The 24,774-nt window shown below is 37.1% G+C and overlaps 1 protein-coding gene across 1 annotated transcript in view; it reads right to left on the reverse strand.

Moving 5' to 3' along the window:
• The window catches only part of LOC129238993 (allatostatin-A receptor-like), a 123,417-nt gene extending 101,184 nt beyond the window's left edge, over positions 1-22,233 (reverse strand). Inside the window, exon 1 of the mRNA XM_054874249.1 lies at positions 21,888-22,233. The gene's annotated coding sequence lies outside the window, so the exon portion shown is untranslated. The remainder of the gene's footprint in view (positions 1-21,887) is intronic.
• Positions 22,234-24,774: the final 2,541 nt, after the last annotated feature.

Consider the following 24,774-nt stretch of genomic DNA (forward strand, 5'->3'; position numbering starts at 1 on the left):
ATCAAAAAGGAGCTAAACATTGCCCAGCTACAATGCTTGAATGAGGCTATTCCACCGAAAAGACCAGACCGACGAAGCCAAGCCATCTTTCTTTACGACAGCGCCTGGCTCCTTGTTGCACAAGTCGTCAAAACCGCGGTTCAAGAACTTAAATGGGAAGTTCTTCAGCATCCGTCGTATTCTCCTGACCTTTCACCGAACGATTACCCCCTTTTCCGCTCCCTGTCAAACCATATGAAGGGCGTTACCTTCGATAACAAATAGGTCCTTAAAAACGGGCTCAACAACCTCTTTGACACCAGACCAGGCGATTTTTAGCGGAACGACATCAACAAATTGGTCGAGAGGTGGGAAGCGGTTATAAACAGCAACGCTGAATATAAAGGGTGGTTAAATTTTAAAGGCCGATGTTGAATGTAAACCACACCTAAACTTCAAGCTTTTTTCTGCATATCATTTAACATTTTTCAATTAGAGATTAATTCAATTTGAACCATGGAAAGATACAGAATTGAGCAACGCGTTAAAGTTATTCAGGCTTATTATGAAAACGGGCAACAGTGAATGACCAATTTTCGAAGAAAATCATCTCAGTGATGAGGCACATTTTCAGCTCAGTGGATTCGTCAAAAAGCAGAATTGCCGCATTTAGGCGAATAATAATCCAAGAGTGATTGCCGAAAAACCAATGCACCCACAAAGAGTGACTGTTTGGTGCGGTTTATGGGCCGGTGGCATCATTGGGCCGTATTTTTTCCAAAATGAGGCCGGTTAGGCAGTTACTGTGAATAGTGTTCGCTATAGTGGGATGATAACGAACTTTTTATGGCCCGAATTGAAAGATATGGATGTGGACGAAATGTGGTTTCCACAGGACGAAGTGGCACCGTCACACACAGTCACATAGCTAACGAAACAATGGCTCTTTTGCGCGAAAAGTTTGATGGCCGAATAATCTCACGTTGCGGCGATGTCAATTGGCCGCCAAGATTATGTGATTTGACACCGTTGGACTTCTTTCTTTGGGGTTATTTGAAAGAAAAGGTGTACGGCGATAAGCCAGCAACAATTCAAAAGCTAAAGGATGAGATAATTCGGCACATTAACGGCATAGAACCTCAATTATGCCTCAGCGTCATAGAAAATTAGGACCATCGGATGGAGGTGTGTCGCCGAGGCTGCGGTATCCATTCGGCCTATATTTTATTCCACTCATAATTGAGCCATACCAATATTATCATAATAAAGAAATGACAATAATTTCCTAAAAAAATTTTATTCATTTTTAATTTTTTTTTTTTATTTTATAAAATATTTTATTCAAAATCAACACCGGCCCTTGAAACTTAACCACCCTTTATATTTGATTAACTTATTGATATAATTATTTTTTTTTGTTTAAGCAAAAGTCTTCGGTAAAAGCGCTACGAACTTATTCCCCAAGCCAATACTTCAGGGTTCATTTTGGTTATGCAAAGAACTTCTTATAGAAATTCACTACCATTCGAAAGCGGCAAAAATTCTGGTTACGTCGCTTTTGTGGTACTGCTAAAGGGCTTACATAAGTCGAGAAACTTGGAGACAAACCGATCCTTGCAGTCATTTACAATCAGTTCTACTTTTCCGGAACGACCCGGTTTCATATCCAGTCAAAGACTGCCACTCCAGCAGCATTGCTTGTAAATGTATGGAGAATATTTATGCTGCTACAACAACAACCATTTAGGGGTAAATGTGCCAACCTCTTATGATGATTTACATACCAACTCCATTACATTCAAAGGTCCGCTATTCCGAAGCTGTTTACGAGCTCAAATAACTTCGTTTTATTTTTTCCTGAAATATATTTTTCTTTCAAAATTTTGCTTTGAATTTTAACCATATCGCAAACATTGTTTATTTTAAATTCTATACGTAAATTTCTATTGGTTTGTGTGAAAACAGGACTGCTTTTCTACACAGAAACGCACCGAAATTTAAATTTAAAGTAAACGAACTGAGCAAATATAAACAAACGATGCTTCTCACGCCAACGGCACGCATAAATGTATACATAAAGGCAAATATGTTGAGCGCATAGGATGTGCAATTCACATATGACATATATACGTACGTACGCATTCGTATCTAAGTGCAAACATTTTTAGACAATTCGCTGAAGGCGATACATTCGCACCCGCATACTGTGCCATTAACGTTGGTTTGCGTGGTTTTGCTAAAATGACGTCCCAAAAAAGGCTTATATCCACGTACTTACTGACATAGTATATACGCAGATATGTGTTGCTATACGTAACTACCCTTTTTCGGTGTCATGGTGTGGTTTTTTCTTGTGTTTCTCAAAGACATACTTTTTAAGTTAGATTTAAGTCCACGCAATGATGTGGCATTTGGCTTTGGTTCATATTTTTTAAGGTTTTTTTTTAATGTATGCAAAAGCTAATAAATAAAAAATATTTATCTATTTGAAGAAGACGCAATAAAATAAAAAATTAAGGCATGGCTACATAAATATTTACACGCACTTCAGCACTTTGGTTGTCAGGGCGTACGAGTGATAAGAAGTATTGTATTTGCAGTAAACCACTTTTTTAGACTTTGTAAATTAAAATGGATTCAAACGGGTGGAGTTAATTAATATGAATTACATATATTCCGCGAAAGAGTTATTAGTGGTGTGAGGTAGTAAAATTTAATAACACAACAACGAATGCTTTGGTGGGCCTGGGATTTATGATTTTGTTTATGTGTTTCTAAGGGGAATACAAGCGAGTTTATGATCGAAATTATTAATAGCAAAAGTGTTTTATATAATAGGACTATTGTTAAGTTCGTGCGGTTTTACAACAGATGGCGTAACTTGATTATTATTCCATCGATCCACATTTCCAAACATTCATTGGAGAGCTACTGTCGTAAGGCACAAACGTCAGTATAAGTTTTTTATTTGAAGCGTAAACAACAATATTTTTACCACACTTGAAAATGTCGAATTTCGTGCCAAATAATGTGTTTTTGCGGGGAATTCTTCTTCATTATTTTAATATGAAGAAAAAAGCAGCCGAAAGTCATCGTATCTTGGTGGAAGTTTATGGTGAGCATGCTCTAGCTGAGCGAACGTGCCAGAAGTGGTTTGCACGCTTTAAAAGTGGTGATTTTGGCTTGGAAGACGAAGAACGCGAGGGTGCGCCGCCAAAGTTCATGGATACCGAATTGGAGGAATTGCTCGATCAAGATCCGGCTCAAACGCAAGAAGAGGTTGCAAAAACTTTGGGAGTTGATCAATCAACCATTTCCAAACGTTTAAAAGCCATGGGAATGATCCGAAAGGTAGGCCATTGGGTGCCGTATGAATTGAAGCCAAGAGACGTTGAACGCCGTTTTATGGCATGCGAACAACTGCTTCAACAGAATATTCATGGCCTGAAGGTTATGCTGTGTATCTGGTGGGACCAGCTGGGTGTTGTGTATTATGAGCTACTGAAACCGAATGAAACGATTACGGGGGATGTCTACCGACGACAATTGATGCGTTTGAGCCGAGCACTGCGAGAAAAACGGCCGCAATACGCCGATAGACACGACAAAGTTATTTTGCAACATGACAATGCTCGGCCACATGTTGCACAAGTGGTCAAAACATACTTAGAAACGCTCAAATGGGATGTCCTACCCCCCCCGCCGTATAGTCCAGACCTTGCGCCATCCGATTACTATCTCTTCCGATCGATGCAACATGGCCTGGCTGACCAGCACTTCCGTAATTACGATAAAGTCAAAAAATTGATCGATTCGTGGATTGCGGCAAAACCGACCGAATTTTTCACAAAGGGAATCCGTGAATTGCCAGAAAGATGGGAAAAAGTAGTAGTAAGCGATGGACAATACTTTGAATATTAAATTTGTAACCATTTTACGTCAATAAAGTTTCAAATTTCGAAAAAAAACCGCACGAACTTAACAATAGTCCTATTAACTATGTTGTGGTTTATTGTATGCATAACCTAAACCAGCTCACTTTTCTAACCCTGTGTTGGAATAGATATAGTTTTATGTGCGCAGGTTTCATAGCAAAACTGGTCACATCGCATGGTTATATATTTAACAACCTTAAGTTTGGTTTGGATTATTTGAACCATACGCAGGTGCAATGTGGGGAGCTGATGCGTTCCTAGCACTGCTTTAGAGCTGTATTGATGGGAATATGGACGCCCTGGCACATCTATTCAGTTTCACATATTAAGTGCGCAATTAAGTTCTGGCTGTTTTTTTTTTTTTTTTTTTGATGAAAGTACAACTTTATTCTGAAAAACTGGTTACAAGTGAATCATTGAAGGTATTGCCCATTGCTAGTTACTACTTCCTCCCATCTTTCTGGTAGATCTCGTATACCGGCACGGTAAAACTGTTCATCTTTTGAGGCTATCCACGGATCAAGCCATTTTTTGAGGTCTTCATATGAATGGAAACGCTGGTCAGCTAGACCATGTGCCATCGATCGGAACAGGTGATAATCGGATGGCACAATATCTGGAGAATATGGCGGGTGGGATAGGATTTCAAATTTCAGTGTTTCTAGGTAGGTGTTAGAGTGTTTGGCAACGTGAGGCCAAGCGTTGTCATGCTGTAGAATCACTTTTTCATTCCTCTCTGTGTATTGCGGCCGCTTCTCGCGCAGTGCTCGGCTCAATCGCACCATTTGAAGTCGGTACCGATCCCCAGTAATGGTTTCGCTTGGTTTTAACAGTTCATAATAAATAAGACCAACTTGGTCCCACCAAATACATAACATAACCTTCGCAGCGTGAATATTCGGCCGAGGCGACGACGTAGGAGCATGACCGGCCAGTCCCCATGACTTTCTTTTCTTTGAATTGCTGTAATGAATCCATTTTTCATCACCCGTCCCGATGCGATGAAGCAAACCCTTCCTTTTTTGCCGTTGGAGCAGTTGTTCACAGGTGAAAACGACTTTCAACATTCCTTGGTTTTATCTCATAAGGGACCCAAGTCCCCTGTTTCTGAACCATTCCCAAAGCATGCAATCGCTTGGAAATGGTTTGGCGGGTAACTCTTAATACTGAAGCAAGCTCTTCTTGCGTTTGACACGGATTCTCATTGAATAATGCGCTTCAATTCAGCATCTTCGAAGGTTTTTGGCCTTCCTTCACGCGGACGGTCATCAACATTAAAATCACCGTTTTTGAAGCGACGAAACCAATCTCGGCACGTTGTTTCACTTAAAGCAGCATTTCCATAAACTTTTTGTAGCTCTCGATGCGCTTCAGAAGCCGTTTTTTTTTTCGAATGGAAGAGGAAAATCACCACTTCCCCCAAATGACGATTATTCGGCACAAAATTAGACATTTTTACAAAACCAAAAGTATATGATACCAAATCAAAAAATCCCTAATGGGTCGAGGCAGTTTGCTTACCATATGTCTAAGCTTGGTTTATGACGTTTAGGTTATGTTAGAATCAACTAGCACACACTGCTGACGGCTTCTATGGACAAACAGCGAGAACTTAGTTGGAAGAGTGCATTAATGGTCGTTTTCATAAACCTTTTAATATATGTACAGTGACTATCAAAAATAAGCCAACAAGCTTATCGTTTTGGGCACCGCATTGCATGACTGGAAACAGCGATACATTTTAAGCAATTTAAGGTTTTACGAATAGTCACATCTCTCCCCTCTGTTATTATAATTATTATTATTATTATGAGGCAATTTAGATGAGATGAGACTGAGATCTGAAAAATTTGTTGCGGCTCCTTCATAGATTCAAAATATTTCTCAGAACGCACCTTTTTCAATAAATTTTAGTTGAAGTTTATTTATATCCTTTGGTGAAATTTTTTTACCCGGGTATTCATGCCACTTATACTAGGCCTACGTCAACAAACATTTGACAGTTTCATGTTTCTACCAACCAAATATATTAGTTTTTTCATTACTCATTGACATTTCATCATGAAAAGACTGACGCCAACAACGTTTAGACATGTTTTGTTGTTGTTGTTGTAGCAGTAATAGAAGCCCGTGTTGAGTATATCACCGGTCATCTTCGTCAGGCTCATCTAAAGGTAGGCCCAGGACACATGCTGTTTCGACAGGTTTGGCCCAGAGGGAGAGGGCTGTTAAATGAGTGGATTTTAAGGGGCAAGTGAAAAGGGGGTTATTGTGGTGGGAAGTGCCTTCGCATGCCGGACATATGTTTGGTATGTCGGGGTCAATTCTAGATAAGTAGGATTTTAACCTGCTACAATATCCAGAACGTAATTGTGCCAGTGTTACGCGGGTCTCTCGGGGAAGCTGGAGCTCTTCATCTGCAATGGGTGGTGGTTGGACACCGATTACGGCATTCATTGGACGGGAGCTTATGAAGGTGGTAACAGTCTCCCGGTGAATGTCGTTTAATATCAGTCTAAACACTGTCTCCACTCCAGTAAGTCTCTGTTTGTTTTGTCCTGAATCTCGTCGGCGTAGTGTACTAGGTGTCTCCTGACGTGCCTGGGAGACGGCTCTGGCTCAAGCAGATGTCTGTAAGGGTGAAACCTGCGGCAGAACCCTAACAGGAACTGCTTGCTGAGCAGTTTGTTATGCTCCTTTACAGGGAGCATATGGGTCTCGCCGTGTAGATGTTGAATTGATATCCCAGACATCCTGTCGCAGTCCTAATGGCAGTGTTTTGACAGATATATAGTTTAAAACCGGCTGGCATATAGTCTTAAATGTCGATAGCAACATTTCTTTGTGGACCTTGTTGCGATTTTGGACTTTAGTGGCAATTGCAGTTGTGTGCACAAAAAAGGAGAGCAAACTCTCGAAGGTTACAGCCAAAATTTTGGGATTTTTTACCGTCGGAATTGGTGTGTCATCGACTTTATCCAGGTGGTAAAGAGAGTCGCCGTGGACTTAGTGGGGGAAAGTTAAAGATTTCTCGCAGTGAAAAAGGTCGGTGAGAAAGGTCGGTGAGGTAGTTGTTCACTTTGGAGCACACCCCATCGATGTCATTTCCCGACGCCATTATCGTGCAGTCGTCAGCGTATGTGACCAGGGAGACTCCCTCTGGTGGCTGGGGGAGTTTCGAAATGTAAAAGTTGAACAGCTAAATATATGAGCGTGGAATGGCTGACTGTGTCGAAAGCCTTCTTCAGGTCCAACGCTACTAGGACAGTCCTCTCGCAGGGGCGGTTTTTTAAGCCCGTGGTTGATCTGGGTAATTATCACGGTGAGTGCAGTGGTGTTACAATGCACTCGTCGAAAACTATGCTAATGCGTGGCTGTGGCCAGATATTTCGTAAAGAGTGGAAGTAGGAGGGATTCAAATGCCTTCACTACTGGGGTTAGGAGAGTTATCGGGCGATAAGATTTCTCTTGGTTGGCGGGTTTCTAGGTTTCAGTAGTGGGGCTCCTTCTCCCTGCTTTCCACTTGTCAGGGATGATGAGAGTGGCCAAGGACAGATTGAAGACCCTTGTGAGAAATCCTACTCCCAATGGTCCCAGGTACTTCAGCATCAGCGTATTAAGTCCGTCAGGACCAACGGCTTTTGATGATGTTGCTTTATTGATGGCCCCTTGGACCACATCGCTGGAGAAAGAAAGTGGCGCACTGTCGTTCGTCAGTTTGTGCAGCCGTCTGGTAACACGACGCTTGGTTCTGTCGGCCGGAGGATGCAGTGTAAAAAATCGGCTAAAATAGCTCCCGCATCTCTGCGGGTCCAACGATATGCAGCCGATGAAGGTGATTGCCACCTTGTCGTTATGCTTTGTCGGGTTCGACAGAGACCTAACGGTGGACCGGAGCTTACTCACACCAGTGGTGAAATTGCAGGTCTTCAGATGCTCAACCCATTTGGTCCGCTTTTGTTGGTCTACCAGTTGCCGGGTCTCCAAATTGAGATTGCTTATGCGGGGATCCCCGTGATCGACCTGCCGTAGGTAGTCTCGCTCATTTGCTAAACTGTCTGCTTCGGCTGGGAAATTGGGACGGATGCCCTTGAGCCTTCCAGCGGGGATGAAGCGAGCCGCAGCAGCTATGAGCACCTTGCGGAATGCGCGCACAACAGTGGGGATAGGAAGAGTGGCGAAGGTGTCTTCGGTGAATTCCGCGAAGCCGGCCCAACTAGCTTTGATAACGTATAGACATCGTACAATTCTATTACGTAAATCAACGCTCTGTGAAAAGTGTTCTTCGCGTTTGGAGATGAGGCCCATTTTTGGCTTAAAGACTACATCAATAAGCAAAATTACCGCATTTGGACAAAAGAGCAACTCAAAGCCAATGAAAAACATTCATTACATCCGTTGGAAACAACGGTTCAGTGAGGCCAATGAACTAGAGGAATTATCGGCCCATATTTCTTCAGAGTCGAGGCTGGCGCCAATGTAACAGTGGATAGCCCATGTCATCCCGCCATGATAAACGACTTTTTGATGCCGGAAATCACTCCAAAAAATTCCTAAACCTGAATACCAACAAAGCAAGATCTGCTCTAACCCTTGACAAAAAAGCCTCAGATTACTCTGTGTTGCACCTACAGGCCAGTTGGCTGCAATAAACATTTAAATTCAATAGGAATATCTAGCACTAGTTTATGCAGGTTCTGCTGTGATGAAGAGAAGTCCATGGAACACTTAATCATGAACAGTGAAGCATTAAGTACAGGTGACACAGAGTCCTGAGCTCGTATTTACTAGAGGATGCAGTCTTGCAAATGTTCTTTTCTAAGGAGCTGGTTCGATTCCTCGCGATTCCACGAAATAATTAAAAGTAAGCACTTAGAGGCGTACAGTAGATCATTCTGGTCGCAGTGTATAGAGGCCTTAGCCTAACCCGTACAATTATTACCATTACCATTGAAGCTGGAAATAGAAGCCCGTGATCTACACAATATTTGTTTCCAACAAGACGAATTTGGATTTACTGTGTCGTCGTTTTGGTGAACAATTTGTCTCTTGCCTATTGAACTTTTATATGTGGGGGCATGTAAAATCAAAATGCTTTGTGGATAAACCAACTTCGATTGAGGCATTCATTGGAGAGCCAACATTACTAAAGTTATTCACGAGATATTGAACGAAGTCCTACAGCGAGTCATTCAGAATTGGTGTTTACGGATGGCCGAATTGCGGGGTAGTTGCGGCTTTGAAAGTTTCTACACTAAAATAAAAAATATTGTCCAATCAACCGCTAAATTGATCACCCTCTACAAGAGGTGCTTACTTATTTATGATCCATTTAATTTTTGTTCGTTTTGGAGTCGCCCAAATTAATGAATTCTAGTCTGGTTATTTTGCTAAAGAAGTATTTCTATTTTTCCAGTGTTTTTGGGTAGTTAATATATCTTATAATCTTGTGTGACAAGCCACAGAAAATAACTTTCCAATTGTTCAAAATTTTGAGTTTATTGCAAGGTTTTCGTTTAGTTATTTTGTTATATTTCATTGTAAAAGTGGGCGAAAGTATTTTACTCTGCATAATGGCGAGCAGTAATTTTCGCCTCTCTCTAGCATTTTAAGTTTTCAGATGACTTGGAAAATCAGTATTTAGTGCCACCTAAATGATCAAACGTTTTTATTCGCTTCCAATTTTTTTGGTGCTACCACGATAATTCCATTATCGCATGTTTAATTCCCTTGTAACATATTTGTGATAACATCATTTGATTTTTTCCCCTGTTTAATTTCGCTTTATTTTTCGCTTAACTGCGTTTGACAGCCAGTCGGATTTTTAAATTTTTTTTTTTTGTTTTTAAAATAAATTACGAATCAAACTACGCTTGAATAATCGTTTCCACGAAGCACTTTTAAATTACTTTAATATTAAATTTCAGGCATTAAAATACAAAACTCACTTCGCTTTAAAATTCTTGAATCTTTTATTGCAATAGCAGATAATCGTTTATAACCCATGCATTATAGTTATAATACTTCTTAAATTTGTTTATTTCGCAACTAGAATTTTCACTTCATCGAAGCTTTTTTTCATAAACGCCACTGCATTTTTTTCGCCTGCCCATCACCCAATTATATTTCCTTGTATTATTATTGCCCTTCTCGCGGTTTATTGCTCTTCGCCTAATCAGCATTTCAATTTCTTTTTTCCCTAACATATTTTGCTTAACATTTATTCTTCGCCAAATTTTTTTTCTATTTTCAGCCTTAAAGGAATACTTCTAATACTTTGTGTTTACATTTTATGTTTTACCAGTTCGCTTACACTTTAATGTTGCGTATACGCCCCGTAGCCACAATGTTGACAATTTGTTGTTTTGCTTGAATGGTGGCCGCTAGCAAATACGAAAACCCGTAAACCAGCAGTATATGGGGCAAGTGGGTGAATAAAAGCAAGAGGGAAATGAAGAAACTCTTCAACTATATTAAAACTGAAAGTAAAAAACAAAATTCTGTCTTTCAACGAATTTGTCAACCTTAAGAGCTGGCTTTGTAAACAAAGTAGTCGTCGTAGCTGAATTTGGGGTAGCGCTTGGCTTAGTATTTAATATTTGCTGTCAACATGAAACATCAAATAATAGAAAAAGTTTTTCTAAATGGCGTTGCTACTCAGTAGGCGGTGGTTAATCTCCGTGTGCATAGCTGTCGTAAAACAGCTTCTCATAAAAAACTTTCTGCCATTCAGAGGCGGCATGAAACTTCAGGTCCGTTCATTTGTTGGTCACCATCAAGCACACACCACAAATGTAAATATGTGAGAGTCTATTACTGTTTCCGCAATGCAATACGAAAGATGCTGCAGAGAGAAGTTTATGGCAGGAGAAGTTTATGCGTTGAAAAATTATCAGCATAAAGAAAAACAATTGATCTGTGGGCAAAAACTGGAATTGCTTTTCAAGTAGAACAAGAGAAACAATATACCCCTTATATTACATACATGGAAAGCTTTTCCGCAAATTGATTGATACAATCTATCCGTTCGCCCTGTCAGATTAAGGGTGAGATTAGCAATCAGCTATCACTCAGTTTATATTCCATAAATCAAGTTCTACTTCATTTTCGTAACACTGTGGTCACTCCCCTTTGAAAGATATGAAAAAAAAATTAATATTTGTACAATATTGGATGAGATATATGTTTATAAACCTATTCTCCTTGCCAGCGTTGATTTTCATTTATTTTTTTCTTTTGACGTCTCCCATCTACGTCGCAAAATAATCGCCAATATTAAGTTGCACAGTGATAGTTATCGATTCAGCCCGTAAATAATTTTTGGTTCTTAAGGAGGTATTCAGGTCCAGAAATTTGAAAAAAAATCGATTTTTTTTTTGCATGTTTTCAAAGTTAAACCTTCAAAAATATGGCCTTCAAAGGATTTTTCAAAATGCAAATTATTTTCGGAGATACAGCGGATTTTGTGACGTGGCGTCTGAGCCGGCCGATTGGAGCGAATCGCACAATGAACGGCAGATGTTAGCGGACGACTTCAGGACTCGTTCTTTCCACAAAATCTTTTGTATCCCACACAATCTTTATTTATTCTATACATATATATGTATATACTTTATACTTCTATAATATATACCTGGAAATATATCGCCGATTAATCCATAGTGAGTAGTAAATAAAAGCTAACACTCTACAAGGCTCTCATCATGCCCGTCCTAACGTATGGCGCAGAACCGTGGACGATGACAACATCCGATGAAGCGACGCTTGGAGTGTTTGAGAGAAAGATTCTGCGTAAGATTTTTGGACCTTTGCACGTTGGCAACGGGGAATATCGCAGGCGATGGAACGATGAGCTCTAAGACGACATAGACATAGCGCAGCGAATAAATATCCAGCGGCTACGTTGGCTGGGTCATGTTGTCCGAATGGATACAAACGCTCTGGCTTTGAAAGTATTCGATGCGGTACCAGCTGGTGGTAGTAGAGGAAGAGGCAGGCCTCCTCTGCGTTGGAAAGATCAGGTGGAGAAGGACTTGGCTTCACTTGGTGTGTCCAATTGGCGCCGGTTAGCACGAGAAAGAAACGACTGGCGCGCTTTGATAAACTCGGCCAAAATCACGTAAGCGGTTATCGCGCCAATTAAGAAGAAGAAGAAGAATATTTTATTATACATCTGTCTATCGTGCCTGCCTCGGATTTTGAAAAATTTAAGTTTGAAGTATTTTTAAAAAATTTGAAAAGGTAAAAAAAACGGGGCAAAAAATTTTTTTCTTTCAAGTTGACGCCATTTTGTGCATTTTTTTTTTTTTTTTGATTTGGCGTAATCCGATAGCGACATCCTAACTAATGAAGAATTTTTTTAATTTGTTTGTTTTAGATCACTAAAAGGGTTGGAATCATGTCAACCATGGAGCTATTTTATTTTATGCTATGATACAATAGATAATCATATGCTTTATTATGTTATTTTATGTCAGCTTAGCTTATCTGATCTGCCTTTTTTATTTGAAATTTTTAGTTAAGTTAAATTAAGTTCTGGTTTGTTAGGTTGAACTATTTTATGCTAAGTTTGTTATGTTATGTTATGTTATGTTATGTTATGTTATGTTATGTTGAACTATTTTATGCTAAGTTTGTTATGTTATGTTATGTTATGTTATGTTATGTTATGTTATGTTATGTTATGTTATGTTATGTTATGTTATGTTATGTTATGTTATGTTATGTTATGTTATGTTATGTTATGTTATGTTATGTTATGTTATGTTATGTTATGTTATGTTATGTTATGTTATGTTATGTTATGTTATGTTATGTTATGTTATGTTATGTTATGTTATGTTATGTCATGTTATGTTATGTTATGTTATGTTATGTTATGTTATGTTATGTTATGTTATGTTATGTTATGTTATGTTATGTTATGTTATGTTATGTTATGTTATGTTATGTTATGTTATGTTATGTTATGTTATGTTATGTTATGTTATGTTATGTTATGTTATGTTATGTTATGTTATGTTATGTTATGTTATGTTATGTTATGTTATGTTATGTTATGTTATGTTATGTTATGTTATGTTATGTTATGTTATGTTATGTTATGTTATGTAATGTTATCATAAGTTATGTTATGCTTCGTTATGTTATTTCACATTATATACTGTTATTTCATGTTATGTAATGTTATGTTACGTTATGTTTATTTAATTTAAGATAGGTTAAGTCCCTGATAACTATGTCTTAAGTCAATAATCTATATAATGAATTGACTTACGCTGCTACGCTGCTAATTTTTGGCTCAAATACTACGTAAACAAACAAGATTGCTGAATTTAGAAAGCAAAAGTTAATTCAAAAGTCATTATTGAGACGCCCATAATTGTTCGAGTGTTTGACCCAACTTCTCCTTCAATTTGCGGTGTGCACTTTGATGTTATTCTACAAATGGAGGGCAATAAAGTTTTACTTATGAAATTAACTTAGAAGTTTGTTAACGTCTGCCGAGAGGCGACGGCTATTAAATAGTAGTTACGCTCAAATCCACCCATCTACGACAGCCGCCAACTTCCATGCAACCTTCTTAGCTACTTCAGCTCACTGCCAACAGCTTTTGTAATACTTTGTTACGCCAAAAATACGAAGATGGAGTATAAAATACAAAGTATGTGTAAATCCAAAACCAAGCGCGCTGCAGTGTCACTTTAAGATACGAAGCTGTACCACTTGAGGCAATAAAACTTGTATTAGCCACCTCTCTCATGCCACTTAAACAGATAAGTATTCGGGAGTGACTGTTGCTTGAGCTGGCGCCATTTGTGCTACTCCACCCAACCACTTATCGCAGGAAAATGCTATTAGAAAAATTTTTAGAGTGCGGTAACAGCGTGTCAGATTGGATTTATTGCAAAATACACAAGCATGCGTACATACAGTCAAGCACGTGTGTGTGTGTGTGCGTCTATTTACAACTTAAAATATATAGATCAATAGCAAAATGTGGCGCCACACCCATGTAAGTACTTACACGTAAGTGCATTGTTTCGAAGTGGCAACACATTTTTTGAACTCATGCGAACCGAGTCAGCACCACTGTCTTGCCTGCCACACAAAGCAAGAACTAAATACATAGGAATTGGTGCGTATGTTTATCAGCTTCTATGAATACACCCACACTTTCCCTTTTAATCTGCTACTCCTGCCACCCTTGGCTCACCAGGGAATGTAGACAAACAATTTGCTTTGCCGTTTTTTATTCTTTATTGTCTTATTCTCATCGCATGTTCCCGTTGTTGTTGCTTTTGATGCTTCTGTTCTGTTGAGTATTAAAAGGTAATAATATGTAAATGAGGGAATACTTCAAGGTCGCATTGCCCGGCAAAGCTAACTTTGCCAAAGTTTTATTTTTCATTTTATGTTTCTGATTATTCGAAGGGATGCCGGTCTTTATTTTTTATACCCGTGCGCAATTGTGCACTAGGGTGTGACTAGTATAACTCTGTGCGGTTGTTTGTGGCAGACTAATGGAGTGACGATGGATTTGAAAATATGCGTATTTTATTTATTTAATATATGGAAAATAACAATAAATTATTATTTTACAATAAAAGGAACACTAGCTGCCAGGACTTACGGCTCAAAAAATATATGCATATACGGGTACGTACCAATTTATGACGGGAGGTGATGGTTTATTTTTCTGTCCAATCAACCGGCCGCAAGATAACTCAAGCAAAATGTGAAATATCTCAAAAGAACTTAATGCACACCTGGTCTAACTTGAATTAGTATTGAAAATTAGCAAATTCGGGCAATATTCAATTCCATCTTCTATACAAAATAAGCAGATATTTCAGTAAATATAGTAAATATGGAAGAGGCTTTGCTAAAATTTTTTAAAGAGGATGTATGAAAAATGATATGAGAGAAATGATATGAGGGAAATGCGATAGTTTAAATTTTTATTTTATTTTTTCAAAATCGATAGAACCACGCCCTCTTTAGATAGTTTTTATAATTACCAAGGATCCTCTGCTGGCTATAGGCGCCTAGATTATTGCTCATTGAAAGGACTCTTTCATAAATTGCAAGCAGCAGCTAATATTCCCATACACTGACTGACCGCCTCTGTCAGCAAAAGGCAGTCGCAGACAAAGGTAAGCGAAATCATCAACTGCTGTACACCCATACCACTAAGCTAGACACAAATATCTCCTGGAGCTGAGCTAAACAAGGAATAAATTTAATACGGTCCCCTGCCATCGGAATTTCTTAGAAATTTTCTCCCAAGTCTTCTTGTCTCATAAAGCCAAATATATAACCCCACTCCTGTATCGTTTGATAGAATAAATCCCGTAATTAAGCCAGCAAGTGTGCTTAAATTATATTTGCGCGAATAAAGCAGAGACATGAGTCTGTGATGCCATTGCGAGAACAAAGAATAAACATCTCGACCTGGTACAGAGCAAAGGCAAATACACACAGCTCAATCCAGCTCCATACAAGGTTTACTCAGGCAACTGGGCTTGGATGATGTGAGTAGAGGGATGACGAGTAGATATTGCAAAAGGTCGTTAGGTTGAAGTGCGATATCCTTTAAATCTATTTTTTTTTTTTAGAACTGGGGCATCAAGAAGCTTGCTAAACTCCGGCAGTCTCAAAGCATGGCTCAAGGCAATGGCAGTTATTGTAATGTATCAATGGAGGCAAAATCATAGCGGTGCTCACCGGTCACGTAGTGATCGGAACTTATGCCGAAAAGCTTGTACTTCCATTCAGCTCCCATTGCAGAAGCTGTGGGGTGCCTGCAGAAAAAGAGACTGTTGAAAACTTTCTTTGTAAATACCCGGATTTGGCGGCTAGATGCTTATGGTGCCTTAGTGTGCCTTTTGGGAATAGCCTGAGGCAGTTCTTCAGACTAGACCCCGTTGCTCTCCTTCTTTACATAAACAACTCTGGATGACTATGGATCGTTTCTCTTCCTAGTAGTGGTCGACAATATGGTAATATATCAAAACTGCACTCTAGTGCTCTTTGTAGTTTAGCCGTGGTACTCTTGCTATCTAGCATCCCTACCTACCAGGATATAGTCTATCCTAACCTAGTATACCACCACCATCAACCAGATATTCACTATACGGCAAGTCGTGGAAAATACCCATGAAACGAAAATCGGCACTCACCATCTTTTTATCGATTTCAAAGCTGCATTCGACAGTATGAAAAGCAGTTGCCTATACGCCGCGATGTCTGAATTTGGTATCCCCGAAAAACTAATATGGCTATGCAAAATGATGTTGATCAATACTTGCAGCGCCGCCAGAATTCGTATTGACCTTTCCAAGCCGTTTGATACCAAACGGGCTTTCAGACTTTCGTGGGACTGCTTTAATCTGATGCTGGAAGAGATTGTGCGAGCTGCAGTACTTAATCGCTCGGGCACAATTTTTTGTAAGAGCATACAATTGTTGGCGTTTGCCAATGATATTGACATCATCGGCCTTAACAACCGCGCTGTTAGTTCTGCCTTCTCCAAACTGGATAAAGAGGCAAAGCGAATGGGTCTGGTGGTGAACGAGGACAAAACGAAGTACCTTCTGTCATCACACAAACAGGAACCAGCATTAATACCAGTAATAACGGCAGCCTTGAAATCTAACGTAGAATCTCTCTTACGAACAAGTGCTACTTTGGACTTAGTAGGCAATTGAGTAGCTGAGTCCTCTCTCTCGACAAACATGCCCGTCTTTACATATGGCGCAGAGTCTTTGACGATGACAACATCCGATAAGGAGTCTCTTGGAGTGTTCAAGAGAAAGATTCTGCGTAAGATTTTCGCACCTTTGCACGTTAGCAACGGCGAGTATCGTAGGCGATGGAACGATGAGCTGTATGAGCTTTACGACAACATAGACATAGCGCAGCGAATAAAGATCCAGCAGCCATGTTGACTGGTTCCTCTCGTCCAAATGTATACAAACGCTCCGACTCTGAAAGTATTCGGTGCGGTACCAGCTAGTGGTAGCAGAGAAAGAGGAATGCCTCCTCTGCGTTGAAAAAATCAAGTGGAGAAGGACTTGGCTTCACTTGGTGTGTCCAATTGGCGCCGGTTAGCACGAGAAAGCAACAACTGGCGCGCTTTGTTAAACTCGGTCAAAACTGCGTAAGCGATTTATGCGCCAATCAAGAAGAAGAAGAAGAAGTATACAATCACATTGTCTTGTTATTTTTTCCACTAGTTTTACGGATATTCATCTACGTCTTGTTATTTTAATTATACTAATAATCTTTGTTCTGTCTTTATATCCTTATCGGTATCCTGGCATGTCATGAAATTTCTTTTAAAACGTGCGCCGGGTATACAAAGTTTGATTCTATTGGCACTTTAACTTCAGTTCCTGTTTTGTTGGTTTTATTTTGTCTTGCTGTTTTCGTTGTACTTCACATTGTGCTTTACATATGTTCTTGTTGTAGATCTACATCTGTATGTTTACGTTACCCACATCAGCTTGTAGTATAGATATTTTGACAGTGTCTCACACTGTTGCATTGCTGCTTCTGCCTCGTGACCAACTGTTTTGATTGCCCTCTGGGCTTTGGCTGGATGATGGATGATGCGGTTATGGTTGCGGTATGCTTCCAACTGCATCAACAAGCATAATGGAATAAAATTGTGTACCATACGTGTATCTATTAACATAAATGTGTGCGTGTGTTATTTGCAAATGCTAAGAATTTAATTTAATGCTGATAGAAAACCATGAACCGGCATGAAACGAACTTTTTAAATTGCAAAAGTGTGAATCCACTACAAACTGCGCTGCGCAATTTTACCACAAAAATAATAGCTGGTAATTCTTAAAAGGACCCAACATTGTTTCTTCGATTTGAGATAAAATATTATAGTCGGCTCAAAGTTTCAACACATACCACTTTTTCTTATTGCCAAGTGATTTTTGTTTTTTAACATTAATCGCCCTTTAGAAGCAGCTGATCACTTGATAAAAGCGATGATTTTTTTCCTGTAGTTTTAACTTTTCTTTTAGATTTAAATATTTTTTTGAATATATTTCGAATTGAGTCGTGTTTTATTTAGTTTATAAGCTAGAAATTTTATTTATAAATATTAGAGTTAATTCATTTTTGAAGTGAAACTTCCTAGGCGTCGATGGACGAGCGAGAATGGAGAGTAAAATTTCAAGGCCATGCAACGTTTTGGGCATTTTCGTTCCGCGCGAGAGAAAACAGATATAACGTAGAGGAAAAGGAGAGAGAGAGCTATATCTTATATATATCTTAGATACACTTTAGGCTGCATTCCTGAGTTTTCCTTGTGGTTGCTAATTTCTAGTGTGAAATAACACTGCCTACTTTTTGGCGTTTGTTTGTTGTGAGCAAACCTGTAGGAAATATATTTTTGGCACCTACTTTTTGGCGTTATATTTCCTTGGTGTCTACTGATTGGGAAGTTTTTTGGTCCCAATTTTGTTGGGGTTTTTTTGGTGCCTACTTTTTGGCGCTTATTTCCGTTTCCTTCCTAGTGCTTGTGCGTACTATAAAGTGCTATCCATTTCGGAGTAGTGCGCGTTGTTGCCTCGGCTTGTGTCCGGCGTTTACCTACACCGGTCGACCTTCTCCGTTTTTTGTAAATTTTGTCTCTTTGTATTCTCTGCAAATGTTGTGAATTTATTTAGATATATATTCTTTCTCTCTCATTCTCTCTCGGGTCTCTGCCTCTTTCTTTGTCTGCCTTGAAAGTTTCACTTCTGTTATGTGTACTACACTACACGTACTTTTTTTAATATAGCTTTATCATTATTGATAGCAATTTGCGACACGAGGCACTACACGCCTAAAGGAAGGTCATATTTAAGCACTTTTTCGCATTTTTTGTAGTGATTGAAAAATTTCTATTCTCTGATGAGAACTCATAGCCTAGACTGAAACCTCTACTAAAGTGATTAGCATTCGCTTTTGAGACAAAAAAACTGCTGGATTTTTTGACCAATCTTACTAATGAGCGATTTCATGTCAAGTCATCCAAGTATTTTGCACCTGGTCTTAAATTTTACTGAAAATTGGTTTATTTTAGTGACATTAAAAGTGCACTGGAAAAATTTAATAATAAATAATTATTATTAATATTAATATAAATCATTCATTCAATGTTGAAACTTTTGCTATTAGTTTTTAAAGTCAAATATTTTCGTTTTTTTTTACGTTTTTATATATATATTATAACCCTTTTATATTTTTTAGTATAAAACATATTTGTTGACAAAATGCTGGGAAAAAAATTTCCCAATGTTTGAGAAAAGAATTAAATATTTTTGTTAACGAAAGCTTTTTAAAGTTTTGTAAAGAAATTTTTTTGAAAAAAAAAAAAAATTTCAAAATGTTTCCGAAAATATTTAAAAAATTAAAACTCAAAATAAAATAATTCCCTTTTAAAAAAAGACAAAACTATTTTCTGTTAAAAAATTACATTTTTTTTAAATTTTTTTTAAGTTTTTTGGAAAAAATTAAATTTGTTGGAAATAATTTTTTAAAATTTTGACAAAAAATTAAATATGTTGGGAAATATTTTTTTAAAATTTTGAGAAAAAATTAAATTTCTTTGGAAATAATTTTTTTTTAATTTTGAGAAAAAATTAAATTTGTTTGGAAATAAATTTTTAAAATTTTGACAAAAAATTAAATGTTTTTGTTAACAAAAAAGTGTTTGATTGCATTGAATTGGTGCATTAAATTTCTCTCTGTATTCTCTAATTACTACTTTTTTTCTTCTTTTCATCTCCTACTACCAAAGCCTTATCTTCTAATTTGTAGTTAAGTTACATATATTGGATTGATTTGTTAACGAACTGGTGTAAAAATTCATTTTCTTTTTTATAATTCTTTAATTTAATTTAAATTAGTTTCATTAACTTTTTCTGTTAAAGTTAAATTCAAAATCAACATCAAAAACAAAATTTCAAAATTTTTGAGAAAAAAATTAACAATTTTAAAATTAAAAAAAAATAAAAACCAAAAGATTAAATTTAAAAACAAAAAACTCTGTTAAATTAAATTTTCTTTTTTCTAATTTTTTTTAAATAATTTTTTTTTTATAATTCTTAAATTTAATTTAAATTAATTTAATTAACTTTTAGTGTTAAAGTTCATACGTTTTTGGGGAAAAACCTTAAATTCAAAATCAACGTTAAAAACAAAATTTCAAAATTTTTGAGAAAAAAATTAACAATTTTAAAATAAAAAAATATTAAAAACCAAAAGATTAAATTTAAAAACAAAAAATTCTGTTAAAAAATAAAATTTTCTTTTTTCTAATTTTTTTAAAATCAAATTTTCTTTTTTATAATTTTATTAAAAATAAAATTTTCTTTTTTTTAACTTTTTTAAAACTTTTTGGAAAAGAAATTTATACTTTTGAGAAAAAAATTGTTAACAAACCTTTTCAAAAAATTTCGGGAAAAATTTAATTCTTAAATTTATTGTAATTACATGTTTTTTTAAGTCCTTAAAGTTTTTGGGAAAAAAACTTAAATTTTTTAGTTAAAAAAAAATTTTTGTTTGTCATTTAACAAAACACCCACAGATTAAAGTTTTTGGAAAAAAACCTAAATTTTTTAGTTCAAAACAAATTTTTTGTCATTTGACATGAAACCCACAGATAATTTTCTTAGTTTTTCATTAATGGCTGAGATTATGAAAGTTTAATAGTGGGATTCCATTAACTTCCCGAGTTATATTCAATCCACTCCAACTATATTAAAAAGCGACGGAGGTTGAAAATTCAAGCCATTAACTGTGTACTGATTGTGCACAGCCAGCAATCTCATGGAAGCTAGTCAGCATTAAATTGTCAGTGTAAGATAATATCGTAAAGCAAAGTGATGCAAGAGCCAACTTCTTTGCTTATCATGCGAGCTCTACCAACCACCTGCACAAAGGCTCTTGAGTTTCTAATGATTTTAATGATGAAGGTTTGAGCACTCTGAAATGCCTGACACTCGCCCCGCAAACCTCAGTGTGTTGCTACACAACTCCATGCTTTCTGAATGAAAAAAGTCATAAACACAAATTCTTCTCCTTTTTTAATACTCTATCGGAGTAGGAGGTATATCCTTTATATATATATCTATATACATATATATTTTTGTTTTTGTTTTCCGACCGAAGCTGAATGGAATTAAGCCTGGTAATAAAAAAATATATAAAAACAAAATTGCCACAAGTTCTAGAATCGAAATCTCACATTTTTAAGCAGCAGCATCTATGCTTTAAGCCGATTTATATTTTATTTTTGTACATACCTATAAGTTGTTACTTCACTTTATAGCTGATATAATCAAATGAATCACGTTTTCATAAAGCGAAATGTTCAATAATAGCAATAAAACGTTGAAGCGCTTACTTAATAATTCCCCTATGAAAGTTGGGGAAATTTGTGTTACTACATTTTATCGCCAATACATGAAGAACACTTTCACGCCTGCACACTTATGTGCATATACATACATACATATATAAGCATATGTGTATGACTTCAAGTCATATAGAAATGTAGTAGCCGTAATTTTTCCCCCTTTGTTAATATTTTATGGCTTTGGCTTTGGCCTACTAGCTGCTGTTTGCTTTTCATTACCCACATATTTTTATAGCATAGCGTTAGGCGCGCTACTTTATCAAGAACACCATCCTGCTAGCACAATGCACAATGTCCGGTGAAAATAAATAACTTCGAGCCATTTCTGCCGATTGTTAAAAAATGTTTCATTAGCCTTTGGCTAATAAAGCAATTTTGGGATCCAGACAAGGTCGCACACGACGAGAATTTTTTGTATGCGCATAGTAGATATGTTTATACCAGTGCCAAGTCATTAATTTTCCAACCTTTTTTCCACATATTTTAGGCTACATATTTAACACTTTCGTTTTTTGCGCTTAAATCTTCAAAATTGGTACACTTACCACTCATTTTGCATATTTTTTTTTTTTTAATTTTTTTGTTTAAGGTAAAATTGTAAAGCAACAAGGCTGCTGTTCGCCACTGATAAAATTATTTAATTCCATGTATTTCACTTATTTTTAAAGGTTAATCATTTATTTTTTATTTTTCTTTCTATTCATAGTTTCTTCCTTTTATACTTTTCAACTTTGTTTTGCCGTTCTTTTCTTCTAATTATTTTCCACAATTCACTTACGTCAGTGCTTAAGTATCAAATTTCGTTAAACCGTGGGTGCTTAAAGTACGCCGGTTACGACGTATGTGCATTAGCATTAAATCTTTTCCCGTTGCTCTGCCGACAATGAACCATCACTTGCACCAAACGATACGAAACTGACGTGAATCGAAAGTGATTTTCATTGCAGCTGTTGCCTCTATGCTTTTGGGACACTTTACATATGTTCCACAAAATGTACGCTTAAAAAATTCCACATATTCTCATTCGTATGTAAGTACTCGCAAGTTGAGCAATTTGGATGGAAGCTATGTGAATTTTCTCAGTTGCTCAATTGCTCTTCCACTCAAGAGTCCTTTACAGCCACTCGTTAAATTTGCTACCACCCACTCAATAAATGTTAAGGTTGAGAAAGCAATATCCTGCTCATTTGTTTACTATCTTCTCTCAATCACCTACTCGCTTTTTCAACCTATATTTGAGCGTTACCCGTTGCGGGACCCCCAAACAATGGTTAGCCAATGCCGATTTTAGTAAATTTTGTTTATTGTTTTTTTTTTGTACTGTGCAAGGCCGTTAGTGTTGTGGTTAAACGTGTACGTGTGCGTACAAGAACTAAAAACAAATTCCGCCATTTCTAACAGTTAAAATTTCGTAATGTTAATCAGCAACAAAGAAAGAAAACAAATTAATCAAATAAATTTTTTTATTAAACGTTTATTAGAAATAACAAGCCCACCCATTAGGACGTTTTAATAGAAGTAAGCTACACTTATTTTTATTGATTAGCACGATAACCGCTTAAGCGATTTTTGGCCGGGTTGAACAAATCGCATCAGTCATTTATTACTTGTGCTAGCCGGTGCCAGTTGAAGCCAAGTCCTTCTCCAACTGATCTTTCCAACGCAGAGGAAGAGAAAGGTTTCCTCTGTAAAGCTTATATAGCTCATTGTTCCATCGCCTGCGTTACTCGCCGTCGCCAACGTGCCAAGGTCTGAAAATTGTCCCTACAATCTTTCACTAAAACACGACCTACCGAAAACCTAGCCAAACTTGTCACCAAATAAGCACGCGTGCACGAAGGGTAAGTCCACTGAAACAGCTCTTCACAGAGTGGTGCTGCATATAAAAAAAAACGCTGCACTTTGGAGAATACGATAGGAGTCTTTCTTGACATATCTGTAGCCTTTAGCAATGTATCTACGGAGGCTTTGATAGAGGGGCTGGATTCAACTGGGGTAGAACCTGCAATTCAACACTGGATCGGCAGCCTATTAAACTGTCGGATAGTGATGTGCTGATGGGGGTCCAGTATAATATCGAAAAAGGTAAACAGAGGAACTCTACAGAGAGAAGTGCTCTCTCTTCTTCTAGTGATAAATCAGATGCTCATCAAACTTGAGAATAGCGAACCGAAACTGACGACTTGGATATTATCATCTCAGGCAGGTGTTCACAAACTATAAGTGAAATACTCTCAAGGACGCTCAGAAAAATCTATTAGTGGACGGAATTTGTCGTACTGGAAGGAACTCCAGGTAAGACATATCTGTATGCTTTGAAATCCAAAGTTTTGGTTGTGAAATTGTTATCTTTTTTTTTTCTTTTTTTTTTATATCCTTCCAATCTGTTATATATTAACAATATGCAGTTTTTGTACAATAAGGGTCTGTTATGTTCTTTTACCAATGTAAAAAGAATTTGTTTTTCGTTTGTTTTTGTAATTACATTGTAAATCTTATAGTTGGATATGTCGGTGTGAGTCGCTTTAATCTTCGCTTTTTTGCCGGTACTATTTACGCTTTTGCTCGTTTTGGTCGACTGACTGTCATGAGTCTCTGTATATGTTAAGTGCTACATTTTGTGATTGTTTCTTGGATTGTGTCTACGTTCAAGTCACGATGTATGGCATCGTTGGAAATAAACCAACCAGCATTTGTTATATTTCGTAATATTTTGGATTGTGTTCGCTGTATAAGCTGATGATTTGTGCTTTTCGCCGTTCCCCATATTTCTATTCCGTATTTCCAGATAGGAGTAATAATTGTTTTGTACCCTATGATCAGAAAGTACCGGGAATGTTTAAATAAAACAAAGCGGAGTTATTTTTTTATTTATTTATTTATTTGAAAGAGCAACAACTAATTAATAATTATTACAATTATAATATTACAGCGGTATCTACCAGGGCCAGGGCCTACCAGAATTTAAAAATATTTGAAGTTATTGGGAAATGCATGACTGATGGTACTCATGTTCATTCGTACTAACATTTGTGCGTAAGCGCCTAGATGTACGCCCGTATATTCACTAACGAACATTTGTACAAAATCAAACAAGGATTATTTACATATGTACATATAATAAAAGTAATATATACAAGAAAAAATAATGATTAATGAGGTATCTTACACAGGTACGGTAAATAAATTTATAAAGTATATACTATCGATATCGCGAAGCTTCAGATAGGATGGTCGTTTGGTATTGTTAAAAATGGAGGTTCTTACTTATTTGAGTCCAGCACATTCGTCCAGAAGATGAAGAACAGTGTTGTCGGTAGAGCCGCAAAAGGAGCAGGTTTGTCTTGTGGAGCCTTTTAAAAGGTGTGCATGTGTGATGGGTGTGTGAAACATTCCAGAATATATTTTTTTACGAGCTTCTTAATGTCTTTA

The sequence above is a fragment of the Anastrepha obliqua genome, chromosome 2, assembly GCF_027943255.1.
Source record: "Anastrepha obliqua isolate idAnaObli1 chromosome 2, idAnaObli1_1.0, whole genome shotgun sequence".
Lineage (NCBI taxonomy): Eukaryota > Metazoa > Arthropoda > Insecta > Diptera > Tephritidae > Anastrepha > Anastrepha obliqua.